This window comes from Somniosus microcephalus, chromosome 5, assembly GCF_052327205.1.
Source record: "Somniosus microcephalus isolate GS21.2 chromosome 5, FLI_Smic_1.0, whole genome shotgun sequence".
NCBI lineage: Eukaryota > Metazoa > Chordata > Chondrichthyes > Squaliformes > Somniosidae > Somniosus > Somniosus microcephalus.
In genome coordinates this window covers 5,188,903-5,196,556 of record NC_140991.1, presented here as the reverse complement: position 1 = coordinate 5,196,556, position 7,654 = coordinate 5,188,903, and the positions used below count along the sequence as shown (strand labels likewise).

Genomic DNA, 7,654 nt, shown 5'->3' with positions numbered 1-7,654 from the left:
GATGCTCTAAGGATCATCTTCCGGAACTCCATTGACTCGGGAACAGTGCCCGTGGATTGGAGGGTAGCTAATGTTACCCCAATATTTAAAAAGGGGGGTAGAGAGAAAGCAGGGAATTATAGACCAGTAAGCCTTACATCGGTTGTGGGCAAAATGCTAGAGTCCATTATTAAGGATAAAATAGCGGAGCACTTGACAAATGGGGAAAGGATCGGACAGAGTCAACATGGATTTACAAAGGGTAAATCGTGTTTGACTAATCTGCTGGAATTTTTTGAGGAAGTAACTGGTAAAATAGATGGGGGAGAGCCAGTGGATGTGGTGTACCTTGACTTCCAGAAAGCCTTCGATAAGGTTCCACACAAAAGATTATCATGCAAAATTAAGGCTCATGGGATTGGGGGCAAAGTATTAACGTGGATAGAGAACTGGCTGGCGGATAGAAAACAGAGAGTTGGAATAAACGGCTCGTTTTCGGAGTGGCAGGCAGTGACCAGCGGGGTGCCGCAAGGATCTGTCCTGGGACCCCAGCTGTTCACAATATATATAAATGATCTGGATCAGGGAATTGGATGCAATATTTCCAAATTCGCTGACGACACTAAACTAGGAGGAGGGGTGGGCTTTGATGAGGATGTCAGGAGGCTACAGTGCGATTTGGACAGGTTGGGGGAATGGGCGGATACGTGGCAGATGCACTATAATGTGGATAAATGCGAGGTTATCCACTTTGGGGGTAAAAACAGGAGGGTAGATTATTATCTAAATGGCAATAGATTGGGAGATGGGGAAGTGCAGAGGGACCTGGGTGTTCTTGTGCACCAGTCACTGAAGGAGAGCATGCAGGTGCAACAGGCGATTAAGAAGGCAAATGGTATGTTGGCCTTCATATCAAGGGGGTTCGAGTATAGGAATAGGGATACCTCACTACAGCTGTACAAGGTGCTGGTGAGACAGCATCTGGAGTATTGTGTACAGTTTTGGTCGCCCCATCTGCGGAAGGATGTTCTTGCCATGGAAAGAGTGCAACGGCGATTCACCAGGCTGATACCTGGAATGGCGGGAATGACCTACGAAGAGAGATTAAATAGTTTGGGCTTGTACTCACTGGAGTTTAGAAGATTGAGAGGGGATCTCATCGAAACATATAAAATTATGGCAGGCCTGGACAGGCTGAATTCAGAGAGAATGTTTCCAATGGCCGGGGAGCACAGAACCAGGGGCCACAGTCTAAAAATAGCGGGCAAATCATTTAAAACAGAGATGAGGAAGAATTTCTTCACTCAAAGAGTAGTGAGCCTGTGGAATTCCCTGCCACAGAGGGCTGTGAAGGCTAATTCAATAAATATTTTCAAGAGAGAATTGGATATATTTCTGAAGGCTAAGGGGATTAAGGGTTACGGAGAAAAGGCGGGGACGGGGTACTGAACTGGTAAGATCAGCTATGATCTCAGACGAAGATCAGCCATGATCTCATTGAATGGCGGAGCAGGCTCAAAGGGCCGAATGGCCTACTCCTGTTCCTATCTCTATGTTTCTATGTTTCTATACTGTCCCATCAAACACTCCCAGGGCAGGTACAGCATGGGTTAGATACAGAGTAAAGCTTCCTCTACGCTGTCCCATCAGACACTCCCAGGGCAGATACAGCACGGGTTAGATACAGAGTGAAACTCCCTCTACATTGTTCCATCAAACACTCCCAGGGCAGGTACAGCCCGGGTTAGCTACAGTGTAAAGCTCCCTGTACGCTGTCCCATCAAACACTCCCAGGGCAGGTACAGCATGGGTTAGATACAGAGTAAAGCTTCCTCTACACTGTCCCATCAGAAACTCCCAGGGCAGATACAGCATGGGTTAGATTCAGAGTAAAGCTCCCTCTACACTGTCCCATCAAACACTCCCAGGGCAGGTACAGCACTGGTAAGATACAGAGTAAAGCTCCCTCTACACTAACCCATCAAACACTCCGAGTGCAGGTACTGCATGGTTTAGATACAGAGTAAAGCTCCCTCTACACTGTCCGATCAAACAGTCCCAGGGCAGGTACAGCACTGGTAAGATACAGAGTAAAGCTCCCTCTACACTAACCCATCAAACACTCCGAGTGCAGGTACTGCATGGTTTAGATACAGAGTATAGCTCCCTCTACACTGTCCCATCAAACACTCACAGGGCAGAAACAGCATGAGATGGATTCAGAGTGAAGCTCCTTCTACATTGTCCCATCAAACGGCTCCCAGGGCAGGTACAGCACGGGTTAGATACAGAGTAAAACTCCCTCTACACTGTCCCATCAAACACTCCCAGGGCAGGTACAGCACGGGTTAGATACAGAGTAATGCTCCCTCTATACTGTCCCATCAACTACACCCAGGGCAGGTACAGCACGAGTTAGATACAGAATGAAGCTCCCTCTACATTGTCCCATCAAACACTCCCAGGGCAGGTACTGCATGGGTTAGATACCGAGTAAAGCTCCCTCTACACTGTCGCATCAAACACTCCCAGGGCAGGTACAGCACGGGTAAGATACAGAGTAAAGCTGCCGCTACACTGTCCCATCAAACACTCACAGGGCAGGTACTGCACTGGTTAGATACAGAGTAAAGCTCCCTCTGCACTGTCCCATCAAACACTCTCAGGGCAGTTACTGCACGGGTTAGATACAGAGTAAAGCTCCTTCTACACTGTCCCATCAAACACACCCAGCACAGGTGCAGCACGGGTCAGATACAGAGTAAAGCTGCCTCTACACTATCCCATCAAACACACCCAGGGCACTTACAGCACATGTTAGATACAGAGCAAAGCTCCGCTACACTGTCCATCAAACACTCCCAGGTCAGGTACAGCATGGATTAGATACAGAGAAAAGCTCGCTCTACACTGTCGCATCAAAAACCCCCAGGGCAGGTACAGCACGGGTTAGATACAGAGCGAATCTCCCTCTACACTGTCCCATCAAACACTCCCAGGGCAGGTACAGCCCGGGTTAGCTACAGTGTAAAGCTCCCTCTGCACTGTCCCATCAAACACTCCCAGGGCAGGTACAGCATGGGTTAGATACAGAGTAAAGCTCCCTCTACAGTGTCCCATCAAACACTCCCAGGGCAGGTACAGCACGGGTTAGATACAGAGTAAATGTCTGTCTACACTGTCCCATCAAACACTCCCAGTGCAGGTATAGCATGGGTTAGATACAGAGTAAAGCTCCCTCTACACTGTCCCATCAAACACCTCCAGGGCAGATTCAAAACTGGTTAGATACAGATTAAAGCTCCCTCTACAATCTCCCATCAAACACACCCAGGTCAGGTACAGCACGGATTAGATCCAGAGTAAAGCTCCCTCTACACTGTCCCATCAAACACTTCGAGGGTAGGTTCAGCACGGGTTAGATACAGAGTAAAGCTCCCTCTACAAAGCCACATCAAACACTCCCAGGGCAGGTAGAGCATGGGTCAGATACAGAGTAAATGTCTGTCTACACTGTCCCATCAAACACTCCCAGTGCAGGTATAGCATGGGTTAGATACAGAGTGAAGCTCCCTCTACACTGTCCCATCAAACACTCCCAGGGCAGGTACAGCACGGGTTAGATACAGAGTAAATCTCCCTCTACACTGTCCCATCAACCACCCCCAGGGCAGGTACAAAACTGGTTAGATACAGATTAAAGCTCCCTCTACAATCTCCCATCAAACACTCCCAGGGCAGGTACAGCACGGATTGGATACAGAGTAAAGCTCCCTCTACACTGTCCCATCCAACACTCCCAGGGCAGGTACAGCATGGGTTAGATACAGAGAAAAGCTCCCTCTACACTTTCCCATCAAACACACCCAGGTCAGGTACAGCACGGATTAGATCCAGAGTAAAGCTCTCTCTACACTGTCCCATCAAACACTTCCAGGGCAGGTACAGCACGGGTTAGATACAGAGTAAAGCTCCCTCTACAATGCCACATCAAACACTCCCAGGGCAGGTAGAGCATGGGTCAGATACACAGTAAATCTCCCTCTACAATGTCCCAACAAACACTCCCAGAGCAGGTACAGCACGGGTTAAATACAGAGTAAAGCTCCCTCTACACTGTCCCATCAAACACTCCCAGGGCAGGTACTGCACGTGTTAGATACAGAGTAAATCTCAGTCTACACTGTCCCATCAAACATTCCCAGGGGAGGTACAGCATAGGTTACATACAGAGTAAAGCTCCATCTACACTGTCCCATCAAACTCACCCAGGACCGGTACAGCACCGGTTAGATGCAGAGTAAATCCCCTTCTGCACAGTCGCATCAAACACAAACAGGGCACGTACAGCACGTGTTAGATTGAGAGTAAAGCTCCCTCTACACTGTCCATCAAACACTCCCAGGGCAGTTACAGCATGGATTAGATACAGAGTAAAGCTCCCTCTACATTGTGCCATCAAACACTCCAAGGGCAGGTACAGCATGTGTTAGAAAAAGAGTAAAGCACCCTCTACACTGTCCCATCAAACACACTCAGGGCAGAAAAAGCATGAGATGGATCCAGAATGATGCACCCTCTAAAATGTCCCATCAAACACTCCCAGGGCAGGTACAGCACAGGTTCGATACAGAGTAAAGCACCCTCTGCACTGTCCCATCAAACACTCCCAGGGCAGGTACAGCACGGGTCAGATACAGAGTAAAGCTCCCTCTACACTGTCCCATCAAACACAACCAGGGCACATACAGCACGTGTTAGATACAGACTAAAGCTCCCTCTACACTGTCCATCAAACACTCCCAGGGCAGGTATAGCACTGGTAAGATACAGAGTAAAGCTCCCTCTACACTAACCCATCAAACACTCCCAGTGCAGGTACAGCATCGGTTAGATACAGAGTAAAGCTTCCTCTACAGTGTCCCATCAAAGACTCCCAGGGCAGGTACAGCACGGGGTCAGATACAAAGTAAATCTCCCTCTACACTGTCCCATCAAACACTTCCAGGGCAGGTACAACACGGGTTAGATACAGATTAATGCTCCCTCTACACTGTCCCATCAAACACAACCAGCACAGGTACAGCACGGGACAGATACAGTGTAAAGCTCCCTCTACACTGTCCCATCAAACACACCCAGGGCACGTACAGCACGTGTTAGATACAGAGTAATGCTCCCTCTACACTGTCCATCAAACACTCCCAGGGCAGGTACAGCACGGATTGGATACAGAGTAAAGCTCTCTCTACACTGTCCCATCAAACACTTCCAGGGCAGGTACAGCACGGGTTAGATACAAAGTAAAGCTCCCTCTACAATGCCACATCAAACACTCCCAGGGCAGGTAGAGCATGGGTCAGATACACAGTAAATCTCCCTCTACAATGTCCCAACAAACACTCCCAGAGCAGGTACAGCACGGGTTAAATACACAGTAAAGCTCCCTCTACACTGTCCCATCAAACACTCCCAGGGCAGGTACTGCACGTGTTAGATACAGAGTAAATCTCAGTCTACACTGTCCCATCAAACATTCCCAGGGGAGGTACAGCATAGGTTACATACAGAGTAAAGCTCCACCTACACTGTCCCATCAAACTCACCCAGGACCGGTACAGCACCGGTTAGATGCAGAGTAAATCCCCTTCTGCACAGTCGCATCAAACACAAACAGGGCACGTACAGCACGTGTTAGATTGAGAGTAAAGCTCCCTCTACACTGTCCATCAAACACTCCCAGGGCAGTTACAGCATGGATTAGATACAGAGTAAAGCTCCCTCTACATTGTGCCATCAAACACTCCTAGGGCAGGTACAGCATGTGTTAGAAAAAGAGTAAAGCACCCTCTACACTGTCCCATCAAACACACTCAGGGCAGAAACAGCATGAGATGGATCCAGAATGATGCACCCTCTAAAATGTCCCATCAAACACTCCCAGGGCAGGTACAGCACAGGTTCAATACAGAGTAAAGCACCCTCTGCACTGTCCCATCAAACACTCCCAGGGCAGGTACAGCACGGGTCAGATACAGAGTAAAGCTCCCTCTACACTGTCCCATCAAACACAACCAGGGCACATACAGCACGTGTTAGATACAGACTAAAGCTCCCTCTACACTGTCCATCAAACACTCCCAGGGCAGGTATAGCACTGGTAAGATACAGAGTAAAGCTCCCTCTACACTAACCCATCAAACACTCCCAGTGCAGGTACAGCAGGGGTTAGATACAGAGTAAAGCTCCCTCTACAGTGTCCCATCAAAGACTCCCAGGGCAGGTACAGCACGGGGTCAGATACAGAGTAAATCTCCCTCTGCACTGTCCCATCAAACACTTCCAGGGCAGGTACAACACGGGTTAGATACAGATTAATGCTCCCTCTACACTGTCCCATCAAACACAACCAGCACAGGTACAGCACGGGACAGATACAGTGTAAAGCTCCCTCTACACTGTCCCATCAAACACACCCAGGGCACGTACAGCACGTGTTAGATACAGAGTAATGCTCCCTCTACACTGTCCATCAAACACTCCCAGGGCAGGTACAGCACGGATTGGATACAGAGTAAAGCTCCCGCTACACTGTCCCATCCAACACTCCCAGGGCAGGTACAGCACGGGTTAGATACAGAGAAAAGCTCCCTCTACACTTTCCCATCAAACACACCCAGGTCAGGTACAGCACGGATTAGATCCAGAGTAAAGCTCTCTCTACACTGTCCCATCAAACACTTCCAGGGCAGGTACAGCACGGGTTAGATACAGAGTAAAGCTCCCTCTACAATGCCACATCAAACACTCCCAGGGCAGGTAGAGCATGGGTCAGATACACAGTAAATCTCCCTCTACAATGTCCCAACAAACACTCCCAGAGCAGGTACAGCATGGGTTAAATACAGAGTAAAGCTCCCTCTACACTGTCCCATCAAACACTCCCAGGGCAGGTACTGCACGTGTTAGATACAGAGTAAATCTCAGTCTACACTGTCCCATCAAACATTCCCAGGGGAGGTACAGCATAGGTTACATACAGAGTAAAGCTCCATCTACACTGTCCCATCAAACTCACCCAGGACCGGTACAGCACCGGTTAGATGCAGAGTAAATCCCCTTCTGCACAGTCGCATCAAACACAAACAGGGCACGTACAGCACGTGTTAGATTGAGAGTAAAGCTCCCTCTACACTGTCCATCAAACACTCCCAGGGCAGTTACAGCATGGATTAGATACAGAGTAAAGCTCCCTCTACATTGTGCCATCAAACACTCCTAGGGCAGGTACAGCATGTGTTAGAAAAAGAGTAAAGCACCCTCTACACTGTCCCATCAAACACACTCAGGGCAGAAACAGCATGAGATGGATCCAGAATGATGCACCCTCTAAAATGTCCCATCAAACACTCCCAGGGCAGGTACAGCACAGGTTCGATACAGAGTAAAGCACCCTCTGCACTGTCCCATCAAACACTCCCAGGGCAGGTACAGCACGGGTCAGATACAGAGTAAAGCACCCTCTACACTGTCCCATCAAACACACTCAGGGCAGAAACAGCATGAGATGGATCCAGAATGATGCACCCTCTAAAATGTCCCAACAAACACTCCCAGAGCAGGTACAGCATGGGTTAGATACAGAGTAAAGCTCCCTCTATGCTGTCCCATCAAA

General features: G+C 48.9%; 1 pseudogene; it reads left to right on the top strand.

Annotated features, from left to right (window-relative positions):
• Positions 1-2,187: 2,187 nt before the first annotated feature.
• LOC147116833 (uncharacterized) lies at positions 2,188-7,427 on the top strand (annotated as a pseudogene).
• The last annotated feature ends 227 nt before the right edge of the window (positions 7,428-7,654 follow it).